Raw genomic sequence first — 8,757 nt, 5'->3', positions numbered from 1 at the left:
GATCTGTCACATGTATGTTCCTGTTGAGTTCCTGTTTTCCTTATTTGGTCCTTCCAGTTCCTTTTCACATTATTAGTATCACCTGTTCCTTGTTGTTAGTTATCCCCATCACCTGTCTGCTCCTCGTTATCTGCCCTATTTAGTTCTAGCCCGTTCTGTTCTCCCTGGTCTGGAATTGTATGTCAATGTCAACTCTTTGTGCTATGTGTGATTCCCCGTGATTGAATTAAACTCCTTCGTTTTGTATTCCTGGTCTCCTCGTTCCTCGCTCGGTGCTCTTCACACTACCACCGACCGTGACACCTGCATGCTTGGTTTGTGGGATTCAGAAAGTGTGACTGTTTGAGAATGCAGTCAATGAGGAGCATGTTTACTCATTAAACCCTGTGACCCTCCATGCCATTCAAGCAAACTATTTCTATACACTTCAGTTCAACTTTGGGGTCAGTAAGATTTTTTTTTTATGTTTTTGGAGAGAAGTCTCTTATGCTCACTAAGGTTGCATTTATTTGCTCAAATACAGTAAAAAGAGTAAAATGTGAAATATTATTACAATTTAAAAGACTTGTTTTCTATTTTAATATATTATAAAATGCCATTTTCTTCTGTGATGGCAAAATAGATTTTCAGTGTCACAATACGATATCCCGTCCCATCGTGCAAAATCAAATGACTTTTTTGATGCGCATGGTGGAATTTATTCGGTAAATGTGTTTCCATAGTAATTTATGTGCATCTTTTTTTATCGGATAAAAAGTTTATCCTACTCAATTGCACGCATAAATTTTGCAAATTTTTTGAATTTATGCACATCTTGCATTCAGCATTGTTTTTTGTGATATTCCAAAATGCACATAAAAATAGGTGGATGGGAACATAGCTACTGTTTGATCATTTGCTGAATTATTATTCATTATTGAAGTATTAAAAACATTTTGTCAAACTTTGAAAGGTATGCCCATGGACTGTCTCTGTGCGTTTTTCTCCCCATGTGCTCCCCGTGACCTAGTTTCTCCCTCTTGTTGATTGTCTCATTTGTTTCACCTGTGTCCCGTTCATTACACCTCGTTAAGCCCTGTATTTATAGTGTTGTCTGCCCCTTGATTGCTTTGTCTGGTGTTAAATGTCTTGATGTGCTACGTGTGTCTCCAGCCTGCCCTGTGTTTCCTGGCATTTGGATTATTAAAGACTGTTGTTTGATTATCCCTCGTCTCGGCGTTCCTTGCTCCTCTCCGTAGGCATTCCTGACAGTGTAGCAACATCCTTATGTAAAGTTTATTAGTAGTGTAAATTTTTTTGTGCCAAAACCATAATTTGTTTTACCATAAACCATTTATCACCCTCTCTACCCATTTAACCCTCTTTTTTGTTGCTGCTATACTTATAAAGGGAAGGCCCAACCAAATATGAAAATGTTGTCATTTATTCACCCTCAAGTCATTACAAACTGGTATCTCTAAAAAGTATATTTGGAATGGCATGTGGGTGAGTAAAAGAATGGCATTTTCAGCATTATCAGACATAAAATGCCAGGTTTTCAAGTTAACAATGAGATTCCAAAACTATTCTGGTGAACAAATTCTGTGTAAAGATTCTCCATAAAAGCTGCACTAAAAATCTGATTGTCTGCCACATCTTAGTGATTTCTTGTTGTCAATCACTGTCAAATTTCAAGCAGGTACTGTGATTCTTTTGTGAATGTGTAAATTCAAAATGATTAAATATACAGTAAACGGGTCCATAGGTCCTCATATGGCTTGTTAACTGAGGGGTGTTACAGAGTATTTGTTAAATATAGCTAACAAAATATATATTGTGTGTTTGATTGGTCCAGACGCTACAAGTATTAATTTAATTGAGTTAGTTTCTTCTACCATCCATAATGTTTATAGTGCATTGGACCTACTGTAGACTGACTAGGTTGAACTTTTTTTTTTTTTACAGAGGGATTGATTGGCATATGCAAAGACAGAGAATGATCTTTTCTGAGAACGTGCAATGCAAAGGAAGAACTAATGAGAGACAGACAAATACAGACAAACAGTGAGAGCAGCGTGTCAGTGATGACAGTCTGAGTAAGACGCACACGAGATGCCCACGAGCTGTGGAGCGATTTCATGCCCCCATAAACACTGTGGCACACATGGGAGTATAGAAAGAGATGGATGGGGGAGGAGGGCAGGCAGAGGTAAATGGAACAAAAATGAGCAAATCTAACTAAAAATACAAACAGTGTTAGAAATTAGAACGGCTGCCCTCAAATATGTGGCAAAAGGCATGTGCCACATTACTTTAGGCCATAATGTTCCTGATATACTGCTTCCTCACTCTGACTGAGCTGGCTGATAACAAACTGCTGATGTGTCCAGCAGCTGGAACCATTGCAGACTTTACTGCTAAGTCAGCACTTTGGCCCTATTCAGCTTGATCCACTGGCCTCCACTGACATCCATATCACCAGAATTGACCCCGGGGCAGGTTAAAGACAGGTGTGTAAACACTGAAGGTGCAGTGAAAAGAGATAAGCCCCTGCTGATTGTGTGCAAGGCAATGGACTCTTAAAACAGATAATAGGCATGTGCCAATGGCCTCACAGCCTGCGGAACATCTGATTGGCCTGTTATTTAGAACACACTGTATTGATAAGAGGTGTTAGTTTGGGGCTGTGTCACAAACTGTACTGTTATGACATCAGTTCTTGGAAAAGACTTTGACTTTAAGAGAAATTCAGATTGAGAAACATTCAGACAGAGATACTTAGTGAGCAATCCAAAGACCACAGTGACGTGGAAAAAAATCCCTAAGAGTTTTAGGGGGAAACTTCTAGAAAACCACTGTCCTGCAGAGTTTAGCTCCAACCCCAATTAAACACACCTCAAACAAGGTCCTTTGGATTGCTAGAAATCAGGCAGTTGTGTTGAGAAGAGCTAAACTACAGGATGTTGGCCCTCCAGGAGCAAGACCGGACGCCCCTGACCTACAAGCTTTCATACATGCACAACATGTTTTATTTTAACCAAATAATTTTAATTTAATTTTAATCTAGCTATACTACCATTTTTAAAGTTTATTATGCTTGCAGAGGCAGCATTTATTTGATAAACAAATATAGTAGAAACTGTAATATTGTGAAATATTATTACAATTTAAAATAACTGTTTTCTATTTTAATATATTTTAAAATGTAATTTATTCCTGTGATGGTAATGCTGAATTGATCGCAGCCATTTCTCCAGTCTTCCCGGTCACATGATCCTTCAGAAATCATTTAAATGTTGATCAATGCTTAAAACAGTTGTTCTGCTAAATAGTTTTGTGGAAACTGTGATTTTTTTTTTATCAGCATTTATTTGCAAATAGAATTATTTGTATATTTGATATAAAACTGTGCAGTATAGTTTTGGACCTACTCGGTGATTGTTGCTGTTAGGATTCAATGTGAAGATAAATAAATAATCCAACTGATACTGATGGCCATCCAAACCTGTAGCTTTGTAAAGTTTCCTAGATTTTTGTTTAGGTGTCAGGTGTCATATAGCCTACTTATTGGGCCCATAAAAATGTTGTCCTGGGTTCCACTGATTAAGGTTGTGTGGTTATGGCTCTGTCAGATACACAAGCCATCATCAAGGAGGATCTGAAAGCCTTACATCATCGCAGACCCATATTTAAACACCTGCTCCACAATCGAAGCCACACTCAATCTGGGTTAATCAATCCAATCTTTTGTCTAATCAAAAGTCAACACACCCACATCCACGTATGAGCACCAAAATAGACCCTCTGCGTCACCACAACCAGGCTAATAATCGCCCACTCCTGTCTGACAATGTTTCTCTGTTATCTCTCAAAGGGCGGATGCATGAGATTGTCACTGAGGATGTATTTCCCTAAAACTGTCATTTTCCTCTGTTCACTGCAATAATCACTCTCTACAAAGCCGCATCTCCTCTCATTACTGCTGGCTTTGTCTGGCCAAAAGCTCCTGACATAGAAATCTAGCTTTATTGTACTAATTAAAGTTTAAACGAGAACTATTTATCTGCACCTTGACGGGCAGACATACGTAATTGGAAATGACGGGTCGGGAACAAAACAAATTAAAGTTTCAAAAGCCTCAGGTCAGAGCTGCAACACCTTTAGAAAACTGAACGGGTACATTAGGGGCACGGAAAAGGTGGGAAGTAGCAAAGGCTGAACTAGAAATACATTCAAATGTCTTAACCAGAGCATATCTGCTTCTGACGTGCCGCTGTAGATTCTGTCCAATCAGGAATTCTGTGTTTTAATCAAATATTTTCAAATATGCAAATGTCTGCTGGGTGCGGGGGAAAAGTGCATACGAATTAGAGCAAGTAGTTTTACCGTTTACGGCCCTTGGTAAAATAAAATTAACAGAAAATTGCTTACTTTCGTGTTCCAAAACATCTATGTGACCCTCATTTCAAGACCTCTCACGCACCTAAACATGACCAGGCATGTATAAAACCACCAATCATGAACATTAACATTGAAAACAGTGACTGTACATGAGTTAACAGTCATAGCCACAGCAACATGTCTGCACACACCTCCCACATATTTTCTCTGCAAATTTAAAGTCTTTAAAGTCATTTTCATTAAAATGAAAATTCACCTTATGTATTTTCTAATTTTTATTATAGATCTAATTGTGCACAGTTCACCTGTTTGTTTGTTTTTTGGTGACCTATGCAAGTCGCCGCCCTACATTTTTTTTTATTTTTCATGATAATCCATTACACTCTGATGTACGTCACAATACGGAAGAAAAGATCTGTCACTAATTCCATTTGATCGTGTTAAAATACAGATATTATATACAGCACTTCTAGGAGTGCCGTTTTTGTTGCGCCACAAGGTGGTGGAAAGGGACTGTCTTTGAGTGAGTCTTTAAACAGTTCATTCAACTACACGTTCAAAAACGCTGATTCATTCAAAGAGAGACAAAATGAAAAATGCTGTTGAAATCATTTTAACTTCGAGTGCCATGTTACAAGGCTCAGCTGACCAATGCATCGATGCTATGACAGAGATTTGGCTTTTCTTGGACATGACTACCTATTTTCACAAATATATATGACTCGCAAGTAATCGCACATGCTCAGTTGATCTCTCTCTCATTCGTTGTCTGTTTAGGCTTGTTAAGTGCAAATCTACGGAGCCTCTGTACAAATCAGCATGGTACACATTATGTTATCATTACTAACTTATTTCATATTCAGTACACATGCACGAAGTGTAAAACGAGAAGGGCATAACCCTATGAAAAAAGAAAACACGCAAAAATCACGGTTGCTGCGGTTCTTGCATTCCTCTGCGGTTTGCTCGTCAATAGCGCGGTATTGCGATTATCTCGACAGCCCTACTCCTGTACGCCACCGCAATCGTCTTTACCTTGATTGCAGTCGTCATCCATCAAAACTTTACTAGCGAGACTGGTTATCAAGTCGAGAAACCGTAGTTTGCGTCTCATCTGGCCATACAGCAGTGGGATGTGTTGACAACCCATTCAGCCTGTACTTCACACAGCGCGACGTGTTAGGGCTCGCTCTCTTCAGAGACAATCACAGAATATGACAGAGCTCGTGTTTTAAAGCGAAACACACTGGAATGAATAATTAACTTAAAACGCAACGCAAGTCTCTGTTCTCTCTGCAATCTCTGATGTAATCAGCCTGGTTTCCTTTATATTTATTATATTTTTATTATATATAACTTTATATTCCTTCATATTCGCTTACTGGATCAGTGGACTGAAAACTTTCCCGGAGTTTAGCGGCTTAAAATGATCTAATCGCAAGCAGAGAAGCAAAATTGGGTTAAAGGGTTAGAATAGAAATTGTGCTTCAGTAATTTTGAGTTAATTGCGTTAAATTATTTTAACGCGTTAAGGATTGTAAAATGAATCGCATGCGTTAACGCGTTAACGATGACAGCCCTAATAATTATATAATGTTGTATTTGTTTACCCCACCCTCTTGACAATAAACAGATTACAGGAAAAATATTAAATAGCCCACCTACATCCTGGAACCGTGCCGAATGAAATTCGCAGAATACAGACCCTCAGGAGGGTGACCAGAACGCTTTCATCATAGTGACTGAAAGATTTCAATTGGGCCTAGCGTGGCAGCTCAGCATATTAAGTGTTCCAGGAACAAGAATGGTGCAACACACTATTGTAGTAGCTTGTTCTTTTTAAGTTACATAATCTGATTATATTTCAGATGTGAGATAAACAGCAGGGTTACGCAAGATAATAAGGATAGAGACAAGTGTGTGGTGGACACAAGATTACAAGATTAAAAGCAGTGAGCTGGCAAATGTGCAAGTGTGTGTGAGAGACCCTCAAAAGGTGTCTCTGAAAAATTTATAAAATGACCCAAATTAATGCTCGAAGCACTGAATAATTTAAAGGCTTAAGAGTAGAGTACATCATTTGGCACTAGAGGAATGATCTGTCTCTGCAGGAGCTCATTGTGAAGGAAAACGATAAATCAATAAAATCTCATCACTTGTACACCTGCAAAGGAAACCTTTTCAAACGCATTCTGGACTTTATTCACATTCAACGCGATTGTATAACCAGATCATTAAATAAACACACAGCATTATCCTGTAACATTCAGTGCAGAGTAGGAGGAGGGTGCTGTAATGTCATCTATGCTATAACAGTCACTCCCTCTCTCTCTCTTTCCTGCAGTCACAACAGTATGTTCAACAGAAACAAAGAAACGCCTTTATGAGATCACATGTCATCCAAACCCTCTCATTAAAGCAGAGAGGACCAGTGACCTGGTAGCCATAGTGATGCAGCTTGTCATTTTTGCACCTGTACTTGACCATTCCAGCCTTTTATGTTTGGATAGGACATCTTAGGCCTACTTATCTTTTGTTGCTCTTTTGGTTTCTTAATTTAATTTTTTCAACTTTAATCCTAATTAGCATGGAAACCGGCCTTTCTTGCAGGTTTTGCAATAATTTACCTTTAAATGCAAATGTTGACAATACCTGAAATACTTCAGAGGGTTGAGGTGGGTCTCATTGCTTATGTTTTCATCTTTCAAGTATCTGTTTTTCAAGTATCAAGTATCTATCCATCAAGAACGGGTTTAAGTGAAGCGGTTTTATCAGAATGTTGAGATATTGAGATAACCAAGTAGCTCAAAATAAATAAAAAAAATACAAAAATCAACATTTGCACAAATTAATTGTTTAAAATAGTAAATTTCCATTTCATGCAAACTTCAACTTTGGCAAATAAATTCAGTGTCAATTCTTTAAATGATGCAAAACATGTTTGTATGTGTGTATATACTGTACATGTATCATGCATTATGTACATGCAAGTTTTACTTAAATGCTAATTGCAGGAGTGTTTATCTGAGGTTGTGTTACAACCGACCCACACTCTGTACACACAGATCTGCTCCGAGTTGTCATATTTAGAGCTCAAGGTGACACAGTAGCCAAGTTCAGTGGAACACGTTTAGACATTTTTACACATATCAGAAATGGCAGCAGGCACTGGACTACTGGTTGTAACAGAGGCCAGGGGGAGATGTTTTTATTTGTGTGTACTCATGCTAGAATTGTGGTTATAATGGTATTTGATCATAAAACATGTTTGACTGACAGGTAATGTTTTGCATAGCAGTTTGAGAAATATGATCGTGCACACACACGATCCTGAATGCTAGACGAGTCGGAGTGCAAAAGTTCCATGCTGTGCTAGAGTCCACATAGTTTGCCGTTGCCACAGACCCGGCAGTAACTCTCCTTTCACTATTATAATTCATGGCTATTTACGGCCAATGGGACGGGCGAGCTGGGCCTCCTGCCGCAAACTCAGCCCTTGACCTTGCACTAACAACCCCGCCATACACCCCCTCCCCCAACTCGCCCTGGCTCTGTAAGTGAAAGGCCCATATGTCTTGTGCTGGCTCCTGCCCATGGCCATGACATTCCCTTTGAAGGCAGTCCTGCCTGCTGACTGCTAAGGAAAAGCTTGTGCCATTCTGAGTTGTTACACAATTCCTAATGCCATTCAACACCTACATAAACAGTCTGGGCAGCTTCTAGAGTGGGTACATTTACCGTGCCAAGTTTTATGTAAGCTGTGCTGTGTGGATATGAACATAAAGGCATTTGGATGCATGGATATTTATTAGGCTTGGCTCTGAGGATATATTATTTATGGCTTTTAAACATTATCACAAGACAAAGTCCATCTAAACTAACTTTAACAAATTGTTTTGCTACACAAATTTTCCATACTGATCATGCCTAATTTGCCAGCATAATGCTGGTATCCAAATAGTTTGTTTATAGGAGACGTCACTGCACCATTGAGTCACCCTTGAAACCTTTCCAGTTTCAGTTTTCAGTGCGTGAGTAAGCGTGGCCAAACATGCCAGAACATGTGTTTCTGGTTGTGATGCAGAATGAGATCGCGCATGGAATAAAAGAGACACTTGCGCACCTTATGGCACGCATTCTCTAGCACAGTGGATCTCAACCTTGTTCCTGAAGGGGCCCTCCAACAGTACACAAGTTGGATGTCTGCTTAAAGGGATAGTCCACCCAAAAATTACTTTCCCACATGTCATTCTAAACCTGCATGACTTTCTCTCTTCTGTAAAACACAAAAGAAGATATCTTAATGATTGTAGGCAACCAAACGGTTTGGGGTCCCATTGGTTTCCATAATATAGACTAAAAAATTATGAAGTCAAT

The 8,757-nt window shown here is 39.0% G+C and overlaps 1 protein-coding gene across 2 annotated transcripts in view; it reads right to left on the bottom strand.

Annotated features, from left to right (window-relative positions):
- Positions 1–8,757, bottom strand: part of LOC107726619 (forkhead box protein O3-like) — a 33,571-nt gene that overhangs the window by 21,638 nt on the left and 3,176 nt on the right. The gene's annotated exons all lie outside the window — the stretch shown is intronic.

This window comes from Sinocyclocheilus rhinocerous, unplaced genomic scaffold (assembly GCF_001515625.1).
Source record: "Sinocyclocheilus rhinocerous isolate Xijiao unplaced genomic scaffold, SAMN03320098_v1.1 scaffold1538, whole genome shotgun sequence".
Classification (NCBI taxonomy): Eukaryota; Metazoa; Chordata; class Actinopteri; order Cypriniformes; family Cyprinidae; genus Sinocyclocheilus; species Sinocyclocheilus rhinocerous.
Note: the sequence above shows the minus strand (reverse complement) of the source record. Positions and strands in the feature narration are given on the sequence as shown.